At 42.6% G+C, this 8,591-nt stretch overlaps 1 pseudogene; it reads left to right on the top strand.

The window, feature by feature from the left end:
• The first annotated feature begins 257 nt into the window (after nt 1-257).
• On the top strand, nt 258-4,736 carry LOC130095521 (uncharacterized; annotated as a pseudogene).
• The last annotated feature ends 3,855 nt before the right edge of the window (nt 4,737-8,591 follow it).

Here is an 8,591-nt window from a genome sequence, read left to right as displayed (position 1 = left end):
GTACGGCAGCTGGGGCAGCAGTTACTGTCACGCCGGCTGCTGAACCTGGTGAGACGGAGGAGGAGCCGGGGCCGGAATCTCCCCACAGTACCCGGAACCTCCAAGCCACACAAATCCCACCATCAAGCAGGAAATCGGAACACCGCAGGGTGAAGTGGCCTGCCGCAAACAATAAGGAGTGGCTTAGGTTGGACGAGGATGTAGACAAGTGCCTGGAATCCATCTCGAAGGGCAGAGTCGACCAGAAGCTCCAGACCATGTATAACATCATAATGAACATGGGAGTAGAGTGGTTTGGGGTCGAGGAAAGAAAAGGAGACAGTAATCCAGCGAAGTTCAATCGGCGAGAAGCCAAGATCAGTCAGCTGAGACAAGACCTAAAATCCCTGAGACGTCAGTTCAAGACGGCCAAGGAAGAAGACAGGATTGCCTTGTCAGAACTCACAAACATCATAAGGAAGAAACTCATCTCACTGAGGAGAGCGGAACGGCACCGAAGGAAGGGCAAGGAAAGGGCTCGGAAACGTAGTGCTTTCATTTGCAATCCCTTCAGCTTTACCAAGAAACTACTGGGCCAGAAGCGAAGTGGCCACCTCGAGGATCGATAAGCATCTCCACGCCACTTTTAGTGACACCTCGAGAGACCACGACCTCGGACCTTACAGGGAGTTGGTGGCGCCACCTGAACCAGGGACCCAATTCGACTGCGCTGAACCCACGCTGAAAGAGGTGGAAGATGCCGTTAGAGCGGCAAGATCCAGCTCTGCTCCAGGTCTCAGCGGGGTCCCTTACAAGGTCTACAAGCAGTGCCCGCAGCTCCTCAGACGTTTATGGAAGATCCTGAAGGTGATCTGGCGGAGAGGGAAAGTCGCTGTGCAATGGAGACACACTGAGGGAGTCTGGATCCCGAAGGAGGAGGGCTCTTGCAACATTGATCAGTTCCGCATCATCTCGCTGCTCAGTGTTGAAAGCAAGATCTTTTTCAAAATCGTGTCCCAACGTCTGACGGACTTCCTCCTGAAGAACACCTACATTGACAACTCAGTCCAGAAGGGAGGAGTCCGAGGAGTACCTGGATGTCTGGAGCACACAGGGGTGGTGACACAGCTGATCCGGGAGGCTAGGGAGAGCAAAGGAGATCTGGCAACTCTCTGGCTTGACCTGGCCAATGCCTATGGGTCTATGCCACATAAGCTCGTGGAAACCGCACTGGTAAGACACCATGTTCCTTTCAAGATCCGTAACCTCATCATGGACTATTATAACAACTTCAGCGCGCGAGTCTCTTCTGGCCAAGTAACATTCTCATGGCATCAACTTGAAAAAGGGATAATCACCAGCTGTACAATCTCTGTAACTCTTTTCTCACTGGCCATGAACATGATTGTCAAGTCGGCCCGAGGTGGAATGTAGAGGGCCCAAGTCAAGATCTGGGACCCCTAAGCCCCCCATAAGAGCTTTTATGGACGACTTAACAGTGATGAAAACATCCGTTCCAGGGTGCAGGTGGCTCCTCCAGGGGCTTGAAAGTCTCATCTCCTGGGCAAGGATGAGCTTCAAGCCCGCTAAGTCCAGGTCTCTGGTCCTCAAGAAGGGTAAAGTGTCCGACCGTTTCCGCTTTGTCCTGGGAAAGACCATGATTCCATCGGTGTCTGAAAAACCGGTCAAGAGCCTGGGGAAGTTCTTTGATAGCTTCCTAAAGGACTCAGCTGCCATAAAACAAACCAAGTGCGACCTGTCTTCCTGGCTCACAGCGATTGATAGATCTGGCTTCCCCGGAAAATTCAAAGCCTGGATCTACCATCACGGAGTCTTGCCAAGAATACTCTGGCCCCTGTTAGTCTACGAGGTACCATCATCAACAGTCGAGGTTGTAGCGTTTATACGCACGTATAAATATAATTAATTATTATTCATAACGGATTATGATCAATAATTAATAATTGAATTATTTTCAGAATTTACTGTAGCAGAATCAATAGTATGATCATTTTATCAGTTCATCCAATGAACGGAAAGCATAAACAATTATTAATTCTAGGAAATATAATATCTTCTTAGCCAAGAAAGACTAATTCCCAGCTAACAGCTAAATTAAGAAATAAATCAAGGGTCAAAGCATAGGTAACTTAGATCGAAGTTCAAGAGAATAAATCTGTAAGCACATATCACAAGTAATGCTTCTCTTTTCAAATACAAACAATACTTTATTGATTATAAGCCTATGACTAACACATAAAACTAATATCTAACACAAACACACGCACACGCATTCATACAAGTTGAAGAAAGACAGAGAGTGAGGAAGAATGAGTTTTAGGAGTTAGATGGTGAGATCCCAAGTTTCTATATGCACTTAAGACATGACCTGAACGAACCATCAATAATTAATTTCACCCTTTTATCGTTTCTTAGGCGGGTAATTCAATTTGATATTAAAATACACCAGTTTCACCTAAAAGTCTGGAGGTACTTGCTTGTCCTTGCGTTGCTTTTGGGGATTCCCTTTTGTCGATGAAAGGGGTTCCCGGGTCCGTGGTTTGGCTGGCGGTCTCCTCGTGCTTGATAGATCTTGGGCAGCCAGTCACGTGGTGTGTTGGCGGATGGATGAAAGTCTTTGAAGTTGGAAGCGTGTTGCAGTCGAAACGTTTTAAACGAAACTTTGCAGCAAAACTTAACTTAGAACCGAGACTTTTAACGGAAAAGAAACAAAGGAAAAGAAAGGAAGGTGAGACGAGATGGCTTGAATTAAATCTGTTTTAACCCATATCTTGATTTGGGTCATTTGTCTCTGCGTCTACATGGTTACTATAACCATCGTCGGCTCCACCCGGCTTGTTCTGCCGAGAACTTTTCCGAGGGAGGGAGCAAGAGCACCAGAGAGCAGAGGGCAAGAGCCCCAGAGAACCAGAGAGAGCACAAGAGCAAGAGAACGAGAACACAAGAGAGCATCACCAGAGAGAGATTCTGTGTTCGGGTCTAAGATTTTAAACTCAAAATGTTTGTCCCGCCTCCTGGAGGAATTTGGAATTCGGACAATAAGATACTATATGGTTATTTGAGAAGGGGGTCTTTTCTACCCCCCCCCCCCCCCCCCCCCCCCCCTCCTTTCTCTCATTGTGAATCATGTGTTATCTGTGGTCTGCTTACTCATCAGCTCGAACAGAGGATTCAGTTTAGACATAATTTCCATTTTAAGAACATAAACATTTTTACAAAGATTTCAATCAAGCCACCTTCTGAATTAATAATATATGAGCATAATGATAGTAAACACGAACACTTGCATTCATACCTCTAATATTTCAAACAATTATGGATTGTTATGGCATCTAAGCATATTAGGCACACACATTTAACATAGAATAACATAGAACTGTGCAGTTGCATGATGTTTGAATATAAGTCCATCGAGAATTGTTCTGGGATGAGTTTATTGGTATTGGAGAATTGGAGGAAAGTCCTTATGTGTGTGTGTGTGTGTGTATCCTTATGGTCAGCATTTGTCGCATCCGTGGTGTGTACCATGAGAGGGTTTAGTTCGCAAATGGTTGTCTTCAAGACAAAGGGTAGTTTTGTATGCAAGTCCACTTTTTCAGCCTTAAGGAGACATAATAATTGATGAGGGGGGAAAAAGTTAGCTCGAGACCCTGAATGGTTCAGTCTGTCTAGTCGCAGGGGTCAGGTGACTTCTTGTTAGGCCCTCTTGTTTCACCATTTCTGAACAGATCTGTTCTTGCCAAATAATAAAACATTGACAACGTTCTTCCTTTAGTTAAACAACAAAAGGTCTTTTGCTTCAGACCCTCGGGGTAATCTGGAATATGCAGCCTCTTGTGTTTGATTACGTATGAACGCTTCACTCGTGTGGGGTTCATTCTCGTTGTCGCTACAAGGTTCTAGAGAAGTCTATCAGCCAGTTCCTGAGAAAATGGCTGGGGCTCCCTCGGTCCTTGAGCAGCATTGCCCTGTACGGCCATTCCACCAAGCTGCATCTTCCTTTGAGTGGACTAACAGAGGAGATCAAAGTCACCCGCTCCAGAGAGGTATTGATGTACAGGGACTCCAGGGACACAAAAATCGCAGCAGCGGGAATCCTCGTGAAGGCCGGAAGGAAGTGGCAGGCGCAAGAAGCCGTCAATAGAGCCGAGGCGCGACTGAGGCACAAAACGCTGGTGGGCTCCGTGGCAACGGGACCTCCTCTCCACTGCTCGTGATTGGCAGCTTTAAGTCAACCTTGGAAGACAGCTTAAGTTTCCAGGCAACATCACAGCCACTTCTCTCTGCCCGGACATGGTGCTAACATCCGAGTCTACTAAGCAAGTGGTCATCCTGGAACTAACTGGGGAAGACCGTATTGAAGAGGCCCACGAGCGCAAGAGGGCTAAGTATGCAGAGCTCAGCTCGGAGTGCCGTAACAACGGCTGGAAAGCTCGCTGCGAGCCAGTCGAGGTTGGGTGCCGAGGTTTCACTGGCCGCTCACTGCTGCGAACCCTCAAACTCCTTGGAGTGAAAGGACTACAGTTGAAGAAAGCCACCACAAACATCTTAGAGGCCGCAGAGAGGGCTTCTCGGTGGCTGTGGATCCGTAGGGGGGAAACGTGGAGCAACATGCCACTTGGACACAAGCCGGGGACTGATCACCCCCGGCTGGGTCGCCCGGGCGAGGGTGTATGAAAATTAAAGACCCGAAACACCCTATGAACCCGGGTTCTTCACTGATGACGTGTCCAAGTAGCACCAGAAGGTGTATTCAAAATCTAACTATCATCTCTTTAGTTTTTGAGACATTCAGATCTAGTTTCATACTATTACACCAAGAAATGAAATTGTACAAAACAGAACCATATTCCTGATCTGAATGTGAAAGCAAGGAAAGCAACACAGTATCATCCGCATATTTAACCAAATAACTATTATCTTGTAAACTCTGACAGTCATTTGTGTATAATATAAACAAGATAGGAGAGAGCACACATCCTTGAGGGGTACCTGTGGAGATATTTACAATGTCTGATAACACCTCGTTAATCCGAACCCTCAGAGAACCCCCATAGAACTAAACCATGGTCAAAATTAAACTGACTAATAAGTTTTTGCCCTAACGTAACAGGTTGCAAAAGATTAAATGCAGATGAGAAGTCCACAAACAAAAGCCGCGCAAAAGCCCCACTATTTTCCAGATGACGACTAAGAGTATTTAGCAAAAACACTTTTGCATCATTTACGCCTCTTCCAGCGCGATATGCAAACTGCAATGGATCTAAAAGTGGTCCAGCAACTGTAATTATATACCTCTTGATCTCTTTTTTTCAAAAACCTTCATAACTAAAGAGGTCAATGCGATAGGACGGTAGTCGTTTAAAGAATCTGGTTTAAGCGCTGGAAGTGGTTTAGCTTTTTTAGGTATTGGTGCAATAATTTAACTTTTCCACAAATCAGGTACCAACCCTTGATCTAAGGACGATTGAAAAAGTAAGTGGAGAACTTCACTAAGCTGATCGGCGCAGTATCTCAATGTTCTACCACATATACCGTCTGGACCTGCGGCCTTATTAAGCGGTGTGGCTTTTAACTGTCTTAATATATTAAATGGATTAATTTTAAAATTATTAGAAAAGCTCAAGGTCTCTCTAAAAATTGTCATCTCATCAACAACAGAGGGTGTATCCAAATGAGAGAAAAAATCATTAAACTCTTTAGATAAAATTAGATCAGTGTCATAATTTTCAATTGGAATATGTTGATTTGGTATTAATGTATTCACTGCAGCCATATTCTTAATTCCTTTCCAGGCAGCTTTAAGATTACCTTGCATAAACACACCCTCAATCTTATTCTTGTAATTATTTTTAGCAATTTTAATTGCCCTTTTAACTTCCCTATTTATCTGTTTTTTCTCCTCATTAGTCCCCACAAGAAATACTCTCTTCTTCATGTTCAATATACATTTTAACTCCTTTGTGACCCAAGGTTTGTTATTAGGATACAGAGTGATCTTTTCTGTAGGAATAGTAGACTCAACACAGAAAGTGATGTATTTAGAAATGGTAACCACCTGATCGTTCAAATCAGAACGTGTTCAAGAACATATTCCAATATTATCACCATATTATCACCAGCTCCAGTTCGACTGACCACATCACACCACTCCTTACTCAGCTCCACTGGCTTCCTGTTCCTTACCAGATCAACTACAAAATTCTTCTGCTTACCTTCAAAGCCTTCCATGACCTTGCCCCCTCATACCTCTCAGATCTGCTTCTTCCTTACAATCCTCCCGAACACTTTGTTTCTCCACGGTTGCACTTTTAACTGTACCAACATTCAGACTCAGCACCATGGGGGCTAGAGCCTACAGCCGCTCTGCCCCACGTCTCTGGAATTCTCTCCCACCTCACATTCGCCAACTAGACTCTCTCCATCAATTCAAATCACAACTTAAAACGCATCTGTTTAGATTAGCGTATCCTACATGAATTCCAACTTAATTTCCTGGATTTTATGGTTCTTAACATTTTTATTGTACTTATTATTTTGATTTTACTATTGATATTATTGTTGGGCTTGTATTAATGTTCTGTTTATTTTTGTTTTGTAAGGTGTCCTTGGGTGTCTTGAAAGGCGCCAACAAATAAAATGTATTATTATTTATTATTATTATTTTTCTTCTATTCTATTTATAAAAAAAAAATGTATATATATTTACTGTGTTAGATTAAACTGAGAAGGGTCATAGCACTTGCATATTGTTGTCCTACTGTTAGTTTAACGGCTTCTATTGTTTTTTTGTTTTTTTTGCAAACTGGTTGATAACAAAACTGCAATAAAATAGCCTATAGTTAACAATCACTTGTTTACAAAGTGCAATGGTAAGTCAAACTATATTTACTTAAAATGTTATAATACTGAACATGTTAATTTCCTGTCATCTCTTGAATGTCTGAAAGCCTGGTTTTTCCTAATATCTGTCATTATTAGCAGAACACATTTTACACATGGGGAAAACCATTTGTTTAGTCAATAATTCAAGAAGGTCCATATTTTAAAGTTCTTTCTAGCTCGTACTCAGCCTTAAAAGTAACAGTTCTTTTAATTATTTTGTATAGCATTTGTTACAATAAGGATTTAATTACAAGTAAGACTATTGATGGCTCCTCATACCATGCTTAGGCCAATGTTAACTTTTTTCATCTATAGCATTTGTTATGAAATATAGCAAAACATTTAGAAACTATAGCTACAGCATGCCTTCGGTGTGTGCGCTCAGGGTACTGGCAAGATGTGAGAAATGCCGGTTCGCAAGAAAAAGTGAGGGTACGCTAGTGCAGGGACTGCGTACCGGTGTGTACCAGCCCACTTCGAGGACTGTCAATACATCATGAGTCAGAGGTCACTCTTCCGCCGGAACTAGACTCGTGTATGGAAGCCAGTGATTCTAGTTTAAAGTTATAATTTGTTTTTTTACAAATACCCATAAGGCATTTATTAACCCCCAGAAACCGTATGGATTACTTTTATGATGGATGGATGTGTGGTGGTAAAGCCCATTACCTGCCCTAACTATATTTGGGGCGTGAGCCAATTAGCTGTCACCATAGCAATATAAAGGGCGATAGATCTGTGCTTGAGGTTAGCGTCAACGTCACTAACGCGTCGTGAACGCTGTATTGTTGCTGCTTCCGGCATCAGGTGTGGACATTGGAGAGAGAGGTGGTGACTTTGTAAGATTATCTTTTGAATTGAGTAATTGAATGTCGCTGGTTACATGTTTTCTGCACCATAGTAAGCTCCGATTGCTTGGTTGTCGTTTCCTCTCGCGTGGTGGTTCGGATCAACTGATCCAGTTCTCGCGCGGATCTCACATTGCTGCTCGGCTGCCGTTGTTTTGTGTATGCACGCATTTCGTCATTGGTATGTTTAATAGACGGTTGCTAAGTTTGGGCGAGGGGCTAACGCATTATAGTAAGATTATGTTAATAATTCTGTCTTTTATTTCAGGTGCTCTCCCCAAAACATTGGGAGTGTTGACTGCTAGTCCGGGCGCGTTTCACGTTCCGCCCACGGATAGCACTGCTGCTTTGTTTTGTGCTGATTTTGCTTTACATTTTCTGTTCCTTTTTCTTGTTTAAGTTGTCTTTATTTACATTTAGCCAGAAGTGATGCTCTCTACTCTTCTGTGCCTTTGTATTTTCTAATATAATTTTTTACTCTTAATTTTGTTTATTTTTCATTTGGCAAAGAGCATTTCGCTCTGTTTCTGGGTTTTTTCTCAGTGCAATATTTTTGTGTGGTTTGTTTGATTTTATTTGTTATTTTCTATTACGAGTGGTGACACTCTGCTTTTGTTTGTCATGATCTTTGTTTTGTATGTTTTTGCTGGCTGTTTGATTATGGTTTGTTAAACGCATATTTGCTTTTTCTTTTGTATTTTTTTTTTCTAGTTTGTTTTGTTGCTTAATTTATTTTCTTCCAGACTGATAAAACCAACTCTGTCGTTTGTCTTTTGCTAATTTTTTTTTATTTATTTTTTTATTTATTGTAATTTGAAGGCAAGTACGCCTTGCCCGTTTCTTTTGTATTTTTGTTAG

This window comes from Rhinichthys klamathensis, unplaced genomic scaffold, assembly GCF_029890125.1.
Source record: "Rhinichthys klamathensis goyatoka isolate OS25496 unplaced genomic scaffold, OSU_Roscu_1.1 h1tg000011l_1, whole genome shotgun sequence".
Lineage (NCBI taxonomy): Eukaryota > Metazoa > Chordata > Actinopteri > Cypriniformes > Leuciscidae > Rhinichthys > Rhinichthys klamathensis.
The sequence above is the reverse complement of the archived record's forward strand: the minus strand, read 5'-3'. Positions and strand labels throughout refer to the sequence as shown.